This window comes from Ambystoma mexicanum, chromosome 12, assembly GCF_040938575.1.
Source record: "Ambystoma mexicanum isolate Mex_15411 chromosome 12, UKY_AmexF1_1, whole genome shotgun sequence".
NCBI lineage: Eukaryota > Metazoa > Chordata > Amphibia > Caudata > Ambystomatidae > Ambystoma > Ambystoma mexicanum.
In genome coordinates, this window is record NC_090936.1 from 1,113,599,497 (window position 1) to 1,113,617,717 (window position 18,221).

Sequence of the window (18,221 nt, forward strand, 5' to 3'; positions counted from 1 at the left end):
AACTGCTTTATTTCCAGAGCCACATATGTCTCATCACCTCGTCACTTTTGCCCAGCGCCGTCCTGAAACATAACGACACTAACAGGCATGTAAATAGAACATTACATTCTCCCCCTCAATTAGCTGTATGCTAGTGTTACTAGCCCATCTCTTCAATGCACTGTGCGGGTCATTTTATCTGTCGTTGAGGTTGGGTGTTATCCGGCGATTGATGTTCACGTTATTTGTTCTCATGTTCTACAATCCCTTCATCGCGTGACCATTCTTCATCTCCAGCATACCCTGACTGCTCATGTGTGTCAACAGGTGTCATGTCTTCAGTATACTCGTCTTGTTCAGAATGGTGTGTCGCCCGTCTGAAGAAGGATATGTTGCGATTGACTTGCTCTGTCATGACCATTGGGTCATTTCTATATGTTACTGTGGAAGTGGGAGGCAGGCCAAAATGTGGGAGGCTGTGTGGGAGACCCCAGGCAGGGGCACAGTTTTGGACCAGGGAGTTAACAGACCTGGTGAGGGCGCGTTGTGTATGCAGACGGACTGGGTCCCCCCTTCTGGCAGTAACAGGCAGGCTACACAGAAAAGTGGGAACATAAAAGAAGGTTAAAAAATCTGCAGAACTCAGGAACGGATTTATTACAGGCAGAGAAATAGGCTTATTGCCAGAAGAGTAGTTAGGCACACTGGACCTAGGATGGTTGTCTGCACTGAACTGAGGGCATTAATGGCATGCATACTGGCTAGGCACACCCAGCGGAAGGGTGAGAGAGAAAAAGAAAGAAAAAACGAGAGCGAAAGAGAGTGAGGGAGCGAGATACAGTGGCACAGAGAGAGGGAGAGTGACACAGAGAGAGAGAGGCACAGATAGAGAGGCACAGAGAGAGAGAGAGAGAGAGGGAGAGGCATGAAGAAAGAGAGAGTAGCACAGAGAGAGAGAGTGTTGCAAAGAGAGAGAATGAGAGTGGCACACAGAGTGCGGGAGAGAGAGATCAGCACAAAGAGAGTAGCACTGAGAGCGAGAGTGGCATAAAGAGATAGTGGCACAGAGAGAGAGAGGGGGCACACTGAGAGAGTGGCAGAGAGAGAGAGACAGAGAGAGAGGCACAGAGAGAGAGAGAGAGTGGCACACAGAGAGTCATTCAAAGAATGAGAGAGAGTGGCACAGAGAGAGAGTGGCACATGGGGAAAGTGGCACAGAGATACATAGAAGCCTAGAGAGACAGAGAGGCCTACAGAGCCAGGGGGTTTAAAGAGACAGAGAGAGGCAGAGAGAGAGTGGCAGAGAGAGAGAGAGTGTGGCGCAGCGAGAGAGGCAGAGAAAGAGAGAGGGATAGAGAGAGAGGCACACAGAGAGAGTGGCACAGAGAAAGAGAGAGAGGCACATCCACAGAGTGACATAGAGAGAGAGAATGGCACAGAGAGAAAGAGTGGCACACAGAGAGTGGTGCAGAGAGAGGGGGGCACACAGAGAGTGGCTCATGGGATAGGTGGCATAGAGAGGCCTACAGATATAGAGGAACCTAAAGAGACAGAGAGAGGCAGAGGCAGAGAGACCAGGAGAAAGAGGCAGGGTGAAGCAGAGGCAGAGAGGCCAGGAGACCCACTGGTGGGAAAATAGAGCAGGTAGGGGACGAAGGAAACCAGGAGAGACCAGACAGGGTGAAGGGTGCCTGCTAGACAGGCCTCTGCAGCCTTTTCCCCCAACCCACATGTTCAGCACACCACACCTCCAGCAACTGAAAAGAGAGAGCACAGACCATTCTCCACAGGCTACAAGGATAAGTGAGAACAGTCGTTTCCAGGGAGGGGAGATGGGATCTCAGACAGTGGGCACACATTCTCAGGTAATTACAGGGTGAAGGACAAGTGTCCTTCTAGAACCTGCCTCCACCCTTTCCCACAATAAGGGACACTAAACTCTGTGTGATTCCCGGGTCAGGGGAGATGAAAACTAGAGAGTGCAGGGCAGTTGGGCCCAAAAGACATGTGTGCAAATAGGTAGAGACAGTAGATGACTGGGGGATGGAGGAGGTTTGCAGAAAGGGGTGCAAGAGGTCAGGGCACCAGCTTGGTGACCTGGCAGAGGACAGGATAATTACGGGGTATGGGACAAGTGGCTTTCCAGAGCAACCCCTCCACCCCCCATGATGGCCACAACAGGTGGAACTGGTTTTGCAGGGCTCATAGAGGCTTCATGCCAGGACAAATGGAAGATAGAAACTATTGGGTGAGGGGCAGGCGGGGGAAGAGTTAAAAGGGGCCGGCCTCAGGATGCAGCTAAGCAACAGGAAGAACTCGTTCTTGTAGGGATCATGGCTTGGGTCCACAACCCCACCACATGGTGCAGAAGACACAGAGGAAAATACATTGGAGAAAAATAAAAGTCCCCCAATACTTTGGAAAATGAAGTCGTCCAATACATTGAATACAGTGGGGAAATTAAAAGTCATGTAATAAATTGCAAATGAAAAAAATACAGGAAACCCACAGTAAACAGGAAGGGACATGAAATCTGCTATTTCCACATTCCTGTTGTTGGCATTTGGTCAAAAGGCGGTGTTTCTTTATGCAGCATGTGTTGGCATATTAACACCCTGTCTCCCACTTAGCTGTCTGATGAACATCTTCTGTCATCTTTTCCTTTGATGCTGCATCATGTCTCCTTAGATTGAGTTGTTCATGTGTTTCTTCTTAAAGTCAGCCATCATGCTGGAGTATCGTGCATACTTGTCTGCAAAACATTAGTTTTGCCGGGCATTTGTCATTTGTGCTAAGAGTTTTACTCATGTGTTCTCACAGTAGGTGGTAGATGGTCTGTCTTTACGTCTTCCTAGTAATGTTCAATATTCGTACCATTCTCTTGAGGTTAGACATAAAACGTTCAACGCTCTATTGGCTGGAGGACACAATGGGGTTATCCTCCTGTGATGGAACCTCATATGTGCAGCAAATGCCTTGAATTCCCTGCTATTAAATAGGGGTCTACTGTCCGACTTTACAAACTTGGGTATCCCGTATGTGGACAATATCCTGTACAATGGTGGTGTGACAGTAGATTCAGCCGTGGACTGTAGTATTTGGATTTTTGGGTAGCGTGAGTGTTCATCAAGGGTTACATTTTTTTAAAAGTATTTTATACATAGGTAAAAAAACATGTTTCAAATGCTTCTTTCTCAACAGTACCGTTCTCTCACTCGTATGTTAATTGCACGTCTTTGATACCAAATAAACACTTCACTCGACGGGTACAGTAGATTACCCATCTTTCCTTCATACTGTCCAGATGATCAGGGACCGCATTTTGAAACACATAGTTCCCTCTATGGGGGTGGCACCCTTGTCACTATGTCTGTATCATACGTTAAATAGCATAACAATATGGCATGCAGATGTTAACAGGGGTTTGTCATCCGAGGGGTGGAACATATCCCAGACCAGCAATTTCCAGTATTCGTAAATGGCACTGGCATTTACCGCTGAGCTAGCAGTCGCACCATGCCACACTCTTGTTTCCATTTCTGCCCAATGCTCAAATTCCCTGTGCCAACGTGGATATTGTGCACCGTTGGTCGATTTCCATGCCATCGCAATGCATCTCTTAGCCAGTATGCATGCCATGTCCATGAATTTCATAACGTGTTTGAATTTACTAACTCTAGGGTATGCTCCCAGCAAACATTCATTTGGTTTCCAGGCATATCGTGTTATTCCTGCTGTTCTGCAGGCCTGTTCTATTTTCGCCCAGAATCCCTGTACATACGCGCATCCCCAGATAATATGTATTAAATCAGCGTTCGCATCGCCGCACCAAGGGCATATTGGTTGTGCGCTATTGTTGAATTTAGCTATCTTGTGTGGCATCATGTAGGTGCGGTAAAGGGCATTCAGCTGAATTAGTCTAAAGCGGCAGTTCCTCGACATCTCCCGGGGGTATAGCAGTATATGTTCCCACTCCTTATCACTAATGCCTTCCCCCAAAGTCCCCCTCCTAGAGTTCCTTCAGTATCACTCTGTTAGGGTTAGGTCTGTCCGCCAGCTGGCCATATATTCTGGATATTGATCTCCAGCCATCCTCCTGATTATGCATCAGGGTCAGCAAGGGATGTGCGGCTGGTTCCTCCGGCCAACCCTCCCTCTTCCCATTTGCAACACGCCTCACCCTATGGTACCATGGAAACTGTCCCTTGGGCAGTCCTTCCTGCTCAAGCAAAGACTCAAACTCCCTGAACACATCCTCTGAATACAGGTCAACCCAGGTATAAACACCCCAGCATTCCCAGTGTCTAATCCTAGCCAAATCCCCTCTGTTCTTGCAGACATCCGCTGCTATTGGAGTGTCAGGTGAGTATGGGCGCTCAAATTTCAGCAATTTCAGGGTCTTATGTCATACTTGTCGCCCTAGTGTCACGATCATGGGCGTGCTATCCAAACAACTCAGAAGTAACCATAACATCTCTTTAAGTTGTGCCAGGGCAACTCATCTCTGCAGCAATATTGATTCCGAAGTAGTCTCATCTGACAGCCACTTAACTACATGGCTAAGTTGTGCTGGCAGATAGTACCTTTCCAAGTCTGGTAACTGCATCCCTCCCTCTCTGTGGGGCAGGCACAGGGTGCAAGCGCAAATCTATGATGGGCCGTTCTCCATAGGAATTCCTTTAACAGTACTTCTAACACTTGAAAGAAGGAGGCCGGAATGTAGTATTGTACATTATAAAAGAAATGCAAAAATCTCGGCCGGATTATCATCTTGGTTATAGCAATCCTGCTCATCAGCGACAATGGCAGTCTAGACCAAAATGTTATGGACTTTCTCAAACCTTTTACCACATTTGCCATGTTACCCTTGTGCATTTCCTTAGGCATGTGTTTAATGTTCACCCCCAAATACCGGAAGGAGTCTAGTCACCATGGGAGACCCACTTGCAGTAGATCACCTATATCCATCCCTCCCAGACCTGCCAGCGAGAATATGCAGGAATTCACTTTAATGAAGCAAATTCCTGACACTCTTGCATAGTTGTCTAGCACCTCCAGTATCATTGGCGCATTGTATTGCAGATCCTTCAGGTATAGGAGTTCATAGTCCGCTTAAAGCGAGATTAGATGTCCAACTCCTCCCACCCATATGCGCGCCTCCGGAAACTGCCTACGGAGATAGATCGCTATTAGCTCTAGCGCCAGCACATACAGCATGGGTGACAATGGGCATCCCTGCCTGCTACCCCTCTGTATATCCCAAATTGATGACACTAGCCTCCCAGATTTCACCCTCGCCACCGGCGCCATGTATACAATTGGTACCCATTTAATAAACTGCTCACCGAAGCCAAACTCCCATAACACTGCAAGTAACCACTCCCAATACAATAAATCGAAAGCCTTTATAGCGTCAAGCGAGATTATTGCATATTGCTCTTGGGAATCAGTTGTCTGTGCTATGACATGCTGCAGTCAGCGCATATTCATGTTTGTACTGCGACCCGGGATGAAACCGCTTTGGTCCCTGTGTATTAGACCACTGATCACCTTGCGTAACCGCCCAGCAAATATTATTAATATCTTCATGTCATCATTTTGCATGGCCAATAAGAATCACAATTATCAGTGGCTTTCTCAGGTTTAGGAATTGGTATCACGAGGGTTTCCCTCATGCTTGCCGGGGGTTTCCCCTTCAAATAAGCTTCCTTGAGCACCTTGTGCAGTAATGGTGTCACTACCGACGCATAGGTTTTTTAGAACTCGGGGGGAGTTCGTCGCTGCCCGGTTTTTTGCTAGTAGATAGTAATTTGATTGCCATCTTTAGTTCCTTGGCTGACATGTCTTGGTCTAGTGCCTCGCAGTGTGTTGTACCCAACCGAGGCAGCCCAATTTCTTCCAGAATGCCCAGTATTTCCTCCTGGGGAACCAGAGTTTCATGCTTGTAAATTTGGGAATAGTATTTGGCAAACACATCATTAATCCCCTGCTGTTTCCTGTGTATGTTACCTTCCTCATCTTCAAGTACTGTGGTTAAATGTCTTAGATGTTCCCTCCTACATAGCCATGACAATAGTTTGCTCGGTATGTACCCCTGTGCTCTAGTGCTTTTGACCATATAATCAAATTTAGACAGTCTCCCCCAGGCTTCCTGGCAGCTACTTCTGGCTTGGGTCAGTTTCGGCTCCTCAGTCCGGTGTCCCGACATTTGGGCCTCCATTTGTCAGCTGTCCTCCTCTAACTTCTCCAGTTCCACCTTGAGTGTCTTCCGGATACCACCTGCACTGGCAATGGCCTCTCCTCTCACCACCACTTTCATTGCCTCCCAAACTGTACCCCATTCTTTCACACTACCCACATTTCCCTCCAGATACTCCTCCAACTTAGTCTTGAGCCCCTCCCTGAAAACCTAATCCGTCAAAGCATCGATAGGCATACGCCACAGCGGTATGGGGAAGTCTAGGACCCAGTAATTTCCACTCCATTAGTAGCGGCGAGTGTTCTGATAGTGTTCTGGCCAGGTATTGTGCTCAATCTATGTACGCTAGTTGAGTCCTGCCCACAAAGAGGTAATCTATCCTGGTGTATAGACCATGAGGTGAAGCATTTATCCCCAGGGTGTAGTTCCCTCCAAACATCCACAAGATCCATATTGTGCAATGCTGAATTAAACGCTGAGGTTGCCGGCCCGATGCTGTTCACGGGTGGGATTGACCTATCCAACCCCAAGTCTCTAACACAATTTAAGTCACCACCCCTGATCAGAAAGCTTTCCCGGTATGGTGCTATTTTAGCCCATAGCATGTGTAAGTATGACGGGATTCCATGATTAGGGAAATAGGAGTTAATTATACATACTTCCACGTGCTCTATGTGGCCCCTCAGGATTAAGTACCTCCCTTCTGTGTCCGCCTCCACCCCCAGCAAACGAAACGGGACAGCTGCATTAATCCACATATATACCCCTCTGGCGTATTTGGAATAAGCCACCCCATATCCCTGTCCCCCCCAACGTTCCTTCACTTTAGCCATTTCACCTTTCATGAGGTGGGTTTCTTGTATTAGTGCAACGGCCACCTTTTTCCTGTTGAAGAAGAATCACACGCAGTTTCTGTGCAATTATGTGCCCATCCCCCTCACATTCCACATTAATACTTTAATGTTGGATGCCATGACCGTGCGCAGCAGCTCCCTTCTACCCCCTAGCATCCGGCATCCATCCACACACTGCCCTCTCAGCCACCCCCCTGCCCCACCTCGGCTTCCTTAACCCTCCCCTTTGATCTGCACTGTGAACTAGACATTCCTTTTCAGTTACCCTTTTGTGTGAAGAACATAACATCCAAACAACAAATAAAACCAAACATTTGCACACAGCAGTTGCTTTCTCCTTACAGTGCTCGGGCAACCCAGCACCCTTGTAGTCCATCCAGGCCATATTGTGCGACTAAATAGGTGTTAGCAACAGGCCAACACGAACTTGTGTATGGGGTAGACCTTCAAGCCCTAGACCGGTGGCTGAACGTCACCCCCGTCCAGAATATAATCAGCTGAATCAGTTCCACCTGTAAGTGATTTCAATCAGGCACACACCCAAGTCTCGCCCAGCATGCAGTGTGCAAACGAAACCCTTATTTCTTTTTATCTATAAATTCAATATTCTGAATGATATACCACTCATATCACACCCTCTGCAAAATACCCCCCAAAATACCCCCTAGGTTACACTGAACAAGGAATCAGGGTAGTTGTAAAGGTAATTATTTGTTTATTTATTTAGAATATAAAATCACAATATATTTTTAATAGGTAACAACAATCACCAATTGGGTGACAGGAACAATGAATAAGATCTTTAATGCACTAGGAATGCAGTAATGAATACAAAAAGAATGCAGCAAAGAAAAGAATACTTCTGAGTTGGTTTGGAACAGATAGCACTATGGTTAGGGGTTCCCCTTGCAACACCCCTCAACCCACCAATAGGAAATTTAAATAGATGTGAGAAGAGAGCAGGTATTCAGGAATAATGCAGACCAACAGAATATTACTCCCACCTCCCCCCCTTAAACACAAGAGAAAAAACGGATTTGACTTTTCAACTGTCAGCATAGCTTTGAAATTGGCTGAGCAAAAACACAAAATATGTTCAAAATGCTTAAATTATGATAAATTCCTACGGGAGCCGCTTTGAACAGATGCAAGCAAACACAAGCAATGATTTAATCAAAAGGAAACAGTTGGGACCTCAAAGGCCAAGTGGGAAATTATTTAAAGGTAATTCACACGTGTAAAATGTTTCCAACTGTCAATTCGCGGCAAACTTTTACTTATGCAATTTTCAGTATAACGGGTCAATGGCACTGGTTCGCAAAAACTGAGGGAGTTATAGAGGTTTAGTGCGAGGTGTTTTTCGAAAATAAAGACACGAATTTGAACAAGGACTTCAGTTTAAAATCAGAAAATATGGCTTCTGCTTTCATTCAAGGCTAGAGCGTTCAGGCTAGGCAACCAAGTCGGGACAAAGTAAGCTCAGAGACTGATTCATGACTTCAGTAACAGATCCCCATCACCTTCCCCGGCGGCACCAGCCAAACACTCAAGGTGGGATTTATGGATCAGAGTTACACAAATAAAGATGACTATGAAGATGGCGCTTTAGCAACTAGACAGAATAAGATAGCACTACATATTTTGACACTGTTACTGGTTAGGAAAGTAGGGATAGTTCAGAGATCAGAATGGGACAAGATAATGCAAGGTATACAATAGTTGTCTAGTGTCCTATTAATACTTGCAATCCACTGGGATTTTAAGATTTTTGGACAGTCACGGTTCTGGTCAATGGATTGGATCTATCAAGGAAAGAAAGCACATCAGGTGTGGGACTGGATCAGCTAGGCCAGTCACCGGAACTGCACAGGATATGCCCTTCTTGTTTCTGGATATTTCAAATCAGCGGGATGGCGAGTTCATCAGGCAAGCATTTAGGTAGCAAGCAAGATAGTTTCAGGATGCTAGTTTCAGGATGCTTTTTCGCACCACAGTGCTTCATTGGGTTGTAAGGATTATTTGAAGATTGAGGCCTAACTGAAAATGGTTCAGCTACTGCCTGGCCTGGTCCTTGCCATCTGGATCTGGAAGGATGTTGAATGCTGGATGTTGAATGCTGGATCAGAGTGCTTCGCTGGAATCAGAAGAGTGAGTCCCTATGTTTTGTCAGCTGTCTCTATTTATCCTTGCAAATGACATCCCAAAAATGGGTGTATGGGCCGGCTTAACTAAACTTGTCCCTGTGGATGGGGATTGGATCAGAGCCTCATCTACGCCTTGCACCCGAGTGATTGGATCAAGGACGGATGATGTCACATTTATGGTTTGGCTTTTACAATCCTTAGAAACCTCCCCTAGCCACTAGTATCAAAATCGAATTTTGTCCTAAATACATAACCTCTATGAAAATTACATACACAGATTCCATATTTTATGGAGTATCTGTTCATCAAAATCCTGCAGCTGTGAGTTCGTGTTTTGCCTTTTTGCAACATTTTGTCCATTTCTCCATGAAAACAATTTCCAACTTTTCTCCAAATTTCCACAAATATGTGTGTTTACCATAGGGATGTGTGTGTAATGTTTAACAATTCTAGCATAAATACAGTTCCCATAAAATCACATATATCGCCATTCCTGTTCAGAATATGCTACACAGTTCCACCACATTTTGAAATGTAGTGCCAAAAATTAGACTAACACATCTACCCTTTTGATATTTTTCACCCTTTCTGATAACAAGTTATGAGTCTCTAAAAACTATCAATTCCATGTTCTTAGCAGCAAATGGTCCGGTCCACCTTTTGTCTCTACCTGGAGCTCAAGGAGTAGCCAAAGCTTTGGGAACCTTCTGCAAGCCAAGTTTACAACCTCTTCATACGTTCCATTTCCTGGCCTGGAAAATCTGCCATTGTTCAGACTCTGGCTGCAGACAAAAGTCTGTCCTACCCCACAATTAGCATATGTCAGTGAGTATCTGCTGAGAGTAATGTCCTCCCCTTGGGGGGAAACCTGTTTTTCTACTTCTTGCAGACCCAGCCAGGCTAATTTAATCTTAATTTCTTGACTTGAACTCCAGCAGAAAACAAACTTGTTGCATCAAATGACATAGATAAATTACTTTCTTAGATGTAAACCTGTGGGATCAAAAACAAATGAAATCTGCATTTCTTTCAGCAACAATCCTTTTATATTTGCTAATCCGGCAGACTTTTAGTTTAAATGACTTTAAAGCTCAATCAGGAGAGCCCATTTGACAGGAACTGTCAGTCACAGGTAGCCCAGTGTGGCTGCACTCAGATTTCTGACAGGAACTGTCATTCACAGGCAATCCAGTTTTGCTGAGGAGGTTTTGCTCTTAACATTTCAGGACTTTGTACATTCACAGTCCTTCCTTAGGTTAAATGGATTTTAGCGCCAAGCAAGATTTTGAGTGTTGGGAAGTGTTTTGTACAGGCATTTTGGAGTTTTAGCAGCATAGTAAATGTCATTTACAGGTGAATTTTGGAGTTTCACTTGCAAAGCAGTGCTTTTCCCTCTGCACTCTATGTTTCTTGTCATGGAGCCCACTGGCACTTTTTCTGCAGCATGTGCTCTATTCTATCACACATGCACCATGGGTGGCAGGTTGTGCAGCCATCTTTTTGTGTGTTGAAAGTGCGGTTTTGGAGGTTTTGGCGTGCACAAAAGTTTTACTGCCAATTTTGCTGTTTCTTGCACCATAGATAGCAGAGTGTTGCCACATAGTATAGCAGCAATGTCCGTAACTACCCCCAACTCCCACCGGTCACCTGAGACAGTACTTTCTTCACGTGACAGGCTCTTTACCACCATCCAGGTTGTGGTGTTCCATCCACATAGTGGCCACAGCCGGGGTCTCCAGGAAGATCACCCGCTGCCTTTGTAGATCACCTTGAGTCTTGACGGATACATAAGCATGTACTTAATATTCAGTTGCCGTAGCTTTGCTTTAATTGGCACAAAAGAGTTACTGGCTCTCTGGACCACCGGCGTATAATCAGGGTAGATGGCTATTTTGGAATTGTCTCTTTGTATTGCTCCTCCTTCCCACAAGTATTTCAGTATTACTTCCCTGTCTTGAAAATGCCGCATTTTTGCGATCATTGGGTGAGTCTGCGTCCCCATTGGAGGTCGTTTCTGCCGAGACCGATGTGCCCTTTCCACCACAAATCCTTGTGAGAGGTGACCAGCACCAACTTCCTGTATTAGAAAGTTCTCCACCTATCTTGTGAGGTTCGGGCTTTCCAACCCTTCAGGAATTCCTAGCAACCGGACATTATTCCGGCAAGCCCGCCCTTCCACGTCTTCAGACCTGAGTTCCAACACAGTGTTCCCCCTCTCCAGCTCTTTTAGTCGTGTTTCCAGGTCTTTTGCAGTCTCGCTGGTTTCATTCAGGGTGATTTCTGCGGTCGCTACTCTCTCCGCCAAATTGTTTGCATTCTGTCTCATCAACTAGATGTCTACTTTGACCTCATCAATTTTTGTCTCAAGAGACGACCTCAGTGCTGCTGTTGCTAGAAGTACCTGATCGTCTTTGTTGCCAGGTTCTGGCGTCTCTTCCGCTTTCTGTGCCATAGCACTGTTCTGTATCGATTCTCGGGACCTGGCTCCATTGATGAAGGAGTCCATAATTATATTCTTGTTCTTCCCTTTAGATGGGGACATTGCACTGCCCGCTGGAGTAGGGGCTAGCCTCCAGTAGTGGCTCAGCACATCATTTTTATGCTGCTGCTCTGTATCATGTATTCCCCGTTCACTGCACCAGCTGGCCCCACCAACTCCGACTTCTCCTCGTGGCCACTATATGACAGGCTGCCACACTGTGCTGTTGATAGGTCACCTGTGCCTTGGACCCAGCTGTAGTCATGGCCGCCTTTGGCATTGCAGCACCGATGCCAAACTATGCTTCAGTGCCACTACGGCCACCTCATACTCCCCAATTCAATGCACTTCTAGTGAATCTGGCATTCAGCGGTGCCAATTTGCTGTGCGCTGCAGCCGGTCGTGCCCCACTATAAGACTATTATATCACTCACAGGGGTTGTGATCTCCAGCAAGCACGGGTGTTCTGAGTGTTTTGCAGGCGTGCACGCCAGTGGTTTATACCCCAATCCAGGCAATGAGGCCGAGCCACCAGTTGTGCACCCATTCAAATCGCTGCCATCATTGCTATATTTAACTCAGCATCTTAGTCTGGAGCTCTTCCCCGACTATCAGGATGGGGGGCAACCCCCGGTTGTTGTTATGGTACGTGCCTGGCTGCGACCCAGATCATGTAGCTAGGCCTCCGCCAGCGAGATTTGTGCCAGTCAGGCAGAAGGAGCAACCTTGAGGCTCACCCCTCCTTACGCTGTTGCACAGTTCAGCCCTCCGTGTTTCACTCCACCCCTTGATCTCTTTCAGCTGTTGTGGACAATAGAATCTATGGCCCGTGAGAAACCAACCAGAACAAGTCATCTGTGTTTACAGTGCTCTTGCTGCGCCCACCGATAGTCAGGATTCCTGCACCTTTAATCCAGCTAGCCGGCTGTGACAGCACCAATGTTCTAGATCCTCCAGCCCGCACTTTCTATGCGTGCACGGTCTCCACCGCAGAGCCGTTACCATGTACCTGCATGATGTGCGCCACGGTTCCTCCCAGGAGCTGCACTCGCTGTTTGTCATGGATTCAGACGGCTCACACATCTCCTCGCGTTGCCAGTCACGGTCCGTATCAGTTGCAGGTCTAATTGTACAGTTGCTCTCGTATCTCCCCTCGGCAGCCCCCAGTGAGCCTCTCCTCGCACAGTCGGGACCTCTCTTCTTTTCCGCCGATCCATCCAGCCCACTCGCTGTTTCTGCCTCGCCTCAGTGCTAGAGCTCTGGACCGTTTCCAACTCCCCGTAACTCAGCGCACTCTCAAGACCGCATGCCGGAGCACACCGAAGCACCAGTGCCCCCAGCACCAGCCCACCTCTGCTCTCCGCAATTATTCACTAGCTTTCCGGGAGTCACTGTCAGTTAAGGCGCCCTGCCACAGTGCGTCTCACGGTCACAGGCTCAACAGACAGACATGTTGACCGCAGCCCTTCCTCCACGTCAGGATCAAGCCACCGCTCCGTTCACCATCTTTGCTACACAGGGCTCCCTCCTTGCGACCCTCATTTCTCCACCTAGGCCTCTTTGATTTCTGCTGGTATTTCTCACAGAAGCTGCAGAACCCCTTTGCACGCCTGCAGGTGTGTTTGGATCCGCGATATTCCGCACCAAACCGCTCTGTGTCAGGACCTGTAACAGGATCCCAATGGGAGCTCTGTTCAAGAGCTGCCTTACTCCATGAGCTGAAGCCATGCTCCCTCATCAAGGGTTACTATATGTAGATTCCTGACTGCAATGGGCAAAATAAATCCACCGCTATCACCTCCCAGATGTTTTCAGGCAAATGTGTCAAGGGCAGTGGCTCTGAATGTGTCTGTGGTTTCAGACTTTTGCATATGTTGCACTCCTTCGGGGTTGATAGCAAGTAGTCCATCCTGGGAGACCATACCTTCTGATGCAGTAGTGTTTTGTTGAAACTACACCTCTGTGCCCCTCATGGGATAGGGCGATCACTAGTTTGTGTGAGGGGGAAGGGATTACAATCTTATTTTCTTTGAGTAGTAGGTGAGAATTTGAAATAGATTGTTTGTTCTTAAAGAGTGCAAGTGTTTGTATATTGTGAAGGTCCACTGATGCATTTGCCTGTGTTCTTTTTTGTAAGCATGCGTAGTGGTGCAATGACGGATTCAAATTCAGGGAGGTAGTGTGTGCAGTAACTCGCAAGACCCAGTAAGGATCGAATTGAGCTACATTCACAGGTTGTGGTGTGTCAGTTAGCACTTTAACTTTGTCACGGTCCTGTTCAATGCCTTTCGAGGAGGAAACATGGGCAAAAAAAGTCAGGGTGGATTTGTTAAAAGCACATTTGTCTTTATTCAGGGCGAGCCTTGTATGCTTGGAACAGGGTGATGTCATGTGTGTACTGTGATGTGCTGAAAACTAGAATATCATCGCTGTAGTTGAGACAGTTGGGCACGTGGCAGATGACTTTGTGTATTTCCTCGTGAAAGATCACTGCCACGGACGATATCCCAAAAGTCAGCCATTTATATCTGAAGAGTTGCAGATGTGCTGCGAAGATAGTGATATAATGGGAATCGTCACTGATTTCCAATTGATGTTATCCCTTGTTTAAATCGAGTCTCGAGAATATCGTAGCCCCGTTGAGGAGGTGTGCCATGTACTTTATGCGTGGTGCCAAGTGACTTTCCCTTATGACGCCTAATTTGGCAGTCTCATGTCAATGCAGAGACGTCTGTGATTGTCCAGACCCTTCGTAGGCACAGGAAAATGGGTAATACCCAAAAGGTCGTCCCTTATGCCGGTTCGATAATGTCAGCTTGTATTATCCCATGGAGTCCCTTTTTAACTTGGCCTTGAATATTGAACAGGATGCCTCTGTAATCCTGGGCTGCAGGATTCCCTATCCGGATGATATGAAGTTTGACTTGGCATCCTTTAGCTTGCTGATCCCTTTGAATAGCTGGGGGCATGTAGCCTCTATTTTTGTAGTTGTAGTTATATACTAATTTGCCATTCATTGATAGCGTATGGGGATGAGGCCCATCTGGATCGTAGAGTTGAAACTTAATATGCATAGACCTTGCTTATGCGATTGTATACATCTATGAGCACATAATAAGATTTGTCTTTGTACGTGCACTTGGCCATGAATGCCCCTTTACATTTCAACGGTTGTTTGGAGCCATGCGCATCAATGTCTACTTGCGCTTTTCTTAGCATGGGTAGCTTGACTTGCCATACTCATCTTCTGACATGACATTCACTGTTGCCCCATAGTCAATAAGGAAGTGCTATGTATGTCTGTCTGTCTGTTTTTAAAGGCAGGATAGGACTGCGTTCTATGGCCGTAGGGTTGCCAATGGCAGAAACATATCCTTTCGGTCTCTTATGACTGAATGTTGGCGGCGTCGTCCTCAAATTATGTAGTCCTCTTGTTGGTTTGTGTCGTCATACGGGGGACTCAGATCCTCTATCAGACCCTTTAGTCTTGAGCTCTTGTCTGTGCACGTGGCCCTGCACCCATCTGATTCTCTTTTCTTCTCTTTAAGTGGTTTGTATATGGGCAGAAGGTTGTTGAAGGCTGCATTTTCGCTTTGGTATGTCGCGCCCTGAAACACTTGTGTATAGGTGCGTTATAAATGGCATATCATATCATACCATGTGCTGTGACCTCTTGGTGTACGACAGACCACCTGAAAGTGGTGTTCCCTGCAGAGCTCTCCTACCCCAGTGCAGGACAGACAGGTTCATGGTGAAAATCACATCCACATCAAAAGCACAGTCTTTTTGTGCATTTATCGGGTGCCTGCTGCCTTGTAATTATATGTATCAGCACCGCTTGGTTCTGCGTCACCTTGAGTTTCTCCATCGTGGTGACTTGCATGTCAATGGCCATGGTAGTTCAGGCTACTGTGAGAATCTCTGGCAAGGTGTGATGTTTCTGATGTAGTTTCATTTTTAATGCAAGAGACTTGCATCCAGCTACCACTTGGGATTTGATAGCTTCTTCATTCCAGTATAAGTGAATATCACAATGATTGACACAGGTGTATCTCACGTGACAAAGGTATCCATTGTTTCACCTTGTAATTGACTCATGGTGTTGAAGTGGGAAAATGGAAAAACAGGCTCCCATCTTCCCCCTCTCGCGCCTGGCCTAAAGGTTCACGGCCCAAGCACCCACCACGAGAAGAGTTTGCCCATCTACCAGACGACCAGATACCCTGGTACAGGAACATAAGGATGTGTCCATTTGCCTGCCCAGTAGCCCGCCCTGCCCATGCTGATGCCTGTGGCATGGATCAACTGGACTAAAACTATACATCGTTAGAGATGCCATGACGACCTAGCCAACGGATAGCACACCAGGACCAACATACACACTGGACACTCCCGCACCAATCTACACGAAGAATATACTCAGTGCTATGACGTAGGCGACAGGCATACTCACAGAGGTGCATCTTTATTATTTTTCACTTAGGCTCTCAAAATGCAGAAATGCAAGACGCACCATGAACTCATCTAAAGAGCTTGCTTACGCTTCTTCTAAACCTAGGTGACATAATGAGAATTATAACAAAGACACGATACTGGTCATAAGACAATATGCGACTATAACCTAAAGCGCCTGTGCACCAAACGGTTCCACCTATACACCAGGCCTAAGTAGGCCGCAAGCAAGAGCTCCCGTGGACGTTAACAGAACAAGAGTCAGGTTGCTGATCCTGCAGAATGAGCTTGGCGAAAGCAGACAGCCAAGGTCATAATGTTGCAAACCCACATTCCAAAAGCAGACCATCAAGGGCACGATGTTGCAACCTCGCACGCCGTGCACCAACATCAAAGTCGCACCTGCAATTAAATCAGGCACACAGTGGAAAAACAATATTAATTGTGCAGAATTCTGCCTCAAACACGGTCCCACCTCACGTGACCAAGCCGAACCTGACGAGATGCCAAGCCCAGGAGGAAAGAGGCGTCTGGATCCCTCGTTACGAGATACAGGCAGATACACTTGAAAGGATAAATGGACATTTACGACAGTAGGAGTAGTCGGCCATCCAGCTCATGAATAAGTCTTCACATTGTCTGCATGTACCCATAGTGAAACATTGTTGCAAATTGCAGGTACACCGAGAGCTGGGAACAGCGATGGTCCCAGGCTGGGAAGCTCACAGGCGCACCAATCAGAACATGGGGCTCTTATCACTGACGCCAGTAACATTAACCAATCATTAGGAGTCTTCATGTAACAATTCTCATGTATCTAATTGTAGGGACAATCCAGATATATCACCTGGCTAACCCTCGTCCACTCATATTATTCTCTATACGTATGCTATACTAACCCTACCACTCGAGGAGCCAATCCAGAGTGGAGATAGGTTTTTTGCTAACTTTCTCAAGTGACGCAAGTAGCGCGTCATACTACAGTAAAAAGGGCCTGCGAGCCCCACGATTGTGTGTGTGTCAGGTCAGACACGTATGATCCTTGACCCATCCCTGCCGTTTGTGTTTAATAAACAGCAGAGTCACCTTGCTTCTTGTGTGTGTCTCATACTCTATCTCTCTTGGCATATACGGGAGGAGTTGGGGCCTCCCTGCCCGGAGGTCTGCGGACGGCCCGGCCGAACCCGGCAGAATTTCCCCCCGACAACTTGGAGGCACTGCTGAGATCTGTTTAAAATCGGCATTTTTATTTTTTTACTTTTTCCAGGCACTTCGGTTGCGAGGAGGCCCGGCGGCGCGGCCCCCTCTGCCGTTGCCCCCTTCTGAGGACTACAGGACCATCGCGGAACTGCGAGAAGACCGGACAGCGCAATGCGGATATTGGCCCTCGGGAGCCGGTTGAGAAGTATCCCGCCCGCGGTTGGCGAGTGTCCAGACGTGGTCCAGACGAGGGGAGGTGACGAGCCGCTCGGAGGGGTGCGCGCAGTCGAGCGGCCCCGCATCAAGAGAACTTGGTGAGCATGCCACGCACAACAAACAATGTGAAATTGTGAGGGAGGGGGGAGGAATTAAATACGGGAGGCGGGAGGTGTTGCACAGGTGAACGGCGAAGGTTTGACAGTTTAGTGTTAGAAATAGAATGAATGATAGTTGAACAAGCGCGAGAGCAGTTGGCTACGCAACGCGAAAGAAGGGGGCGGAGCACGAAAACATCATGTGCGGCCGCTCAGAGACACTGATTGGCCTAGGTCGCGACTACGTGTAAGGGTGTGTGTGTGTGGTTTCCTACGATTTGGCATTTATTGATCAATGAGTAGATGAGGATCCCTATTGTTCGAGCAAGACACTCGATAGGTAGATGACGTTTCCCTGTAGGCGGTAGCTAGTTAGTTGCCCAATACGGAAGATAATTGGCTGGTTAAGCCCTCCTGTCGAGGGGCGTATCACACGCGAGGCGACGCAGTGTGCGCAGTCCGATTATATTGTTGATTTGATTACCTTGTTCCAGGAGTGACAGGAAGACAGCTGTGGGGTTAACGGGGGTAGATTGCAGGTGTATTTTGGATTTAAAGAGTATATGAAGAACTTACCAGTAGCTCTACGTGATCGGTGAC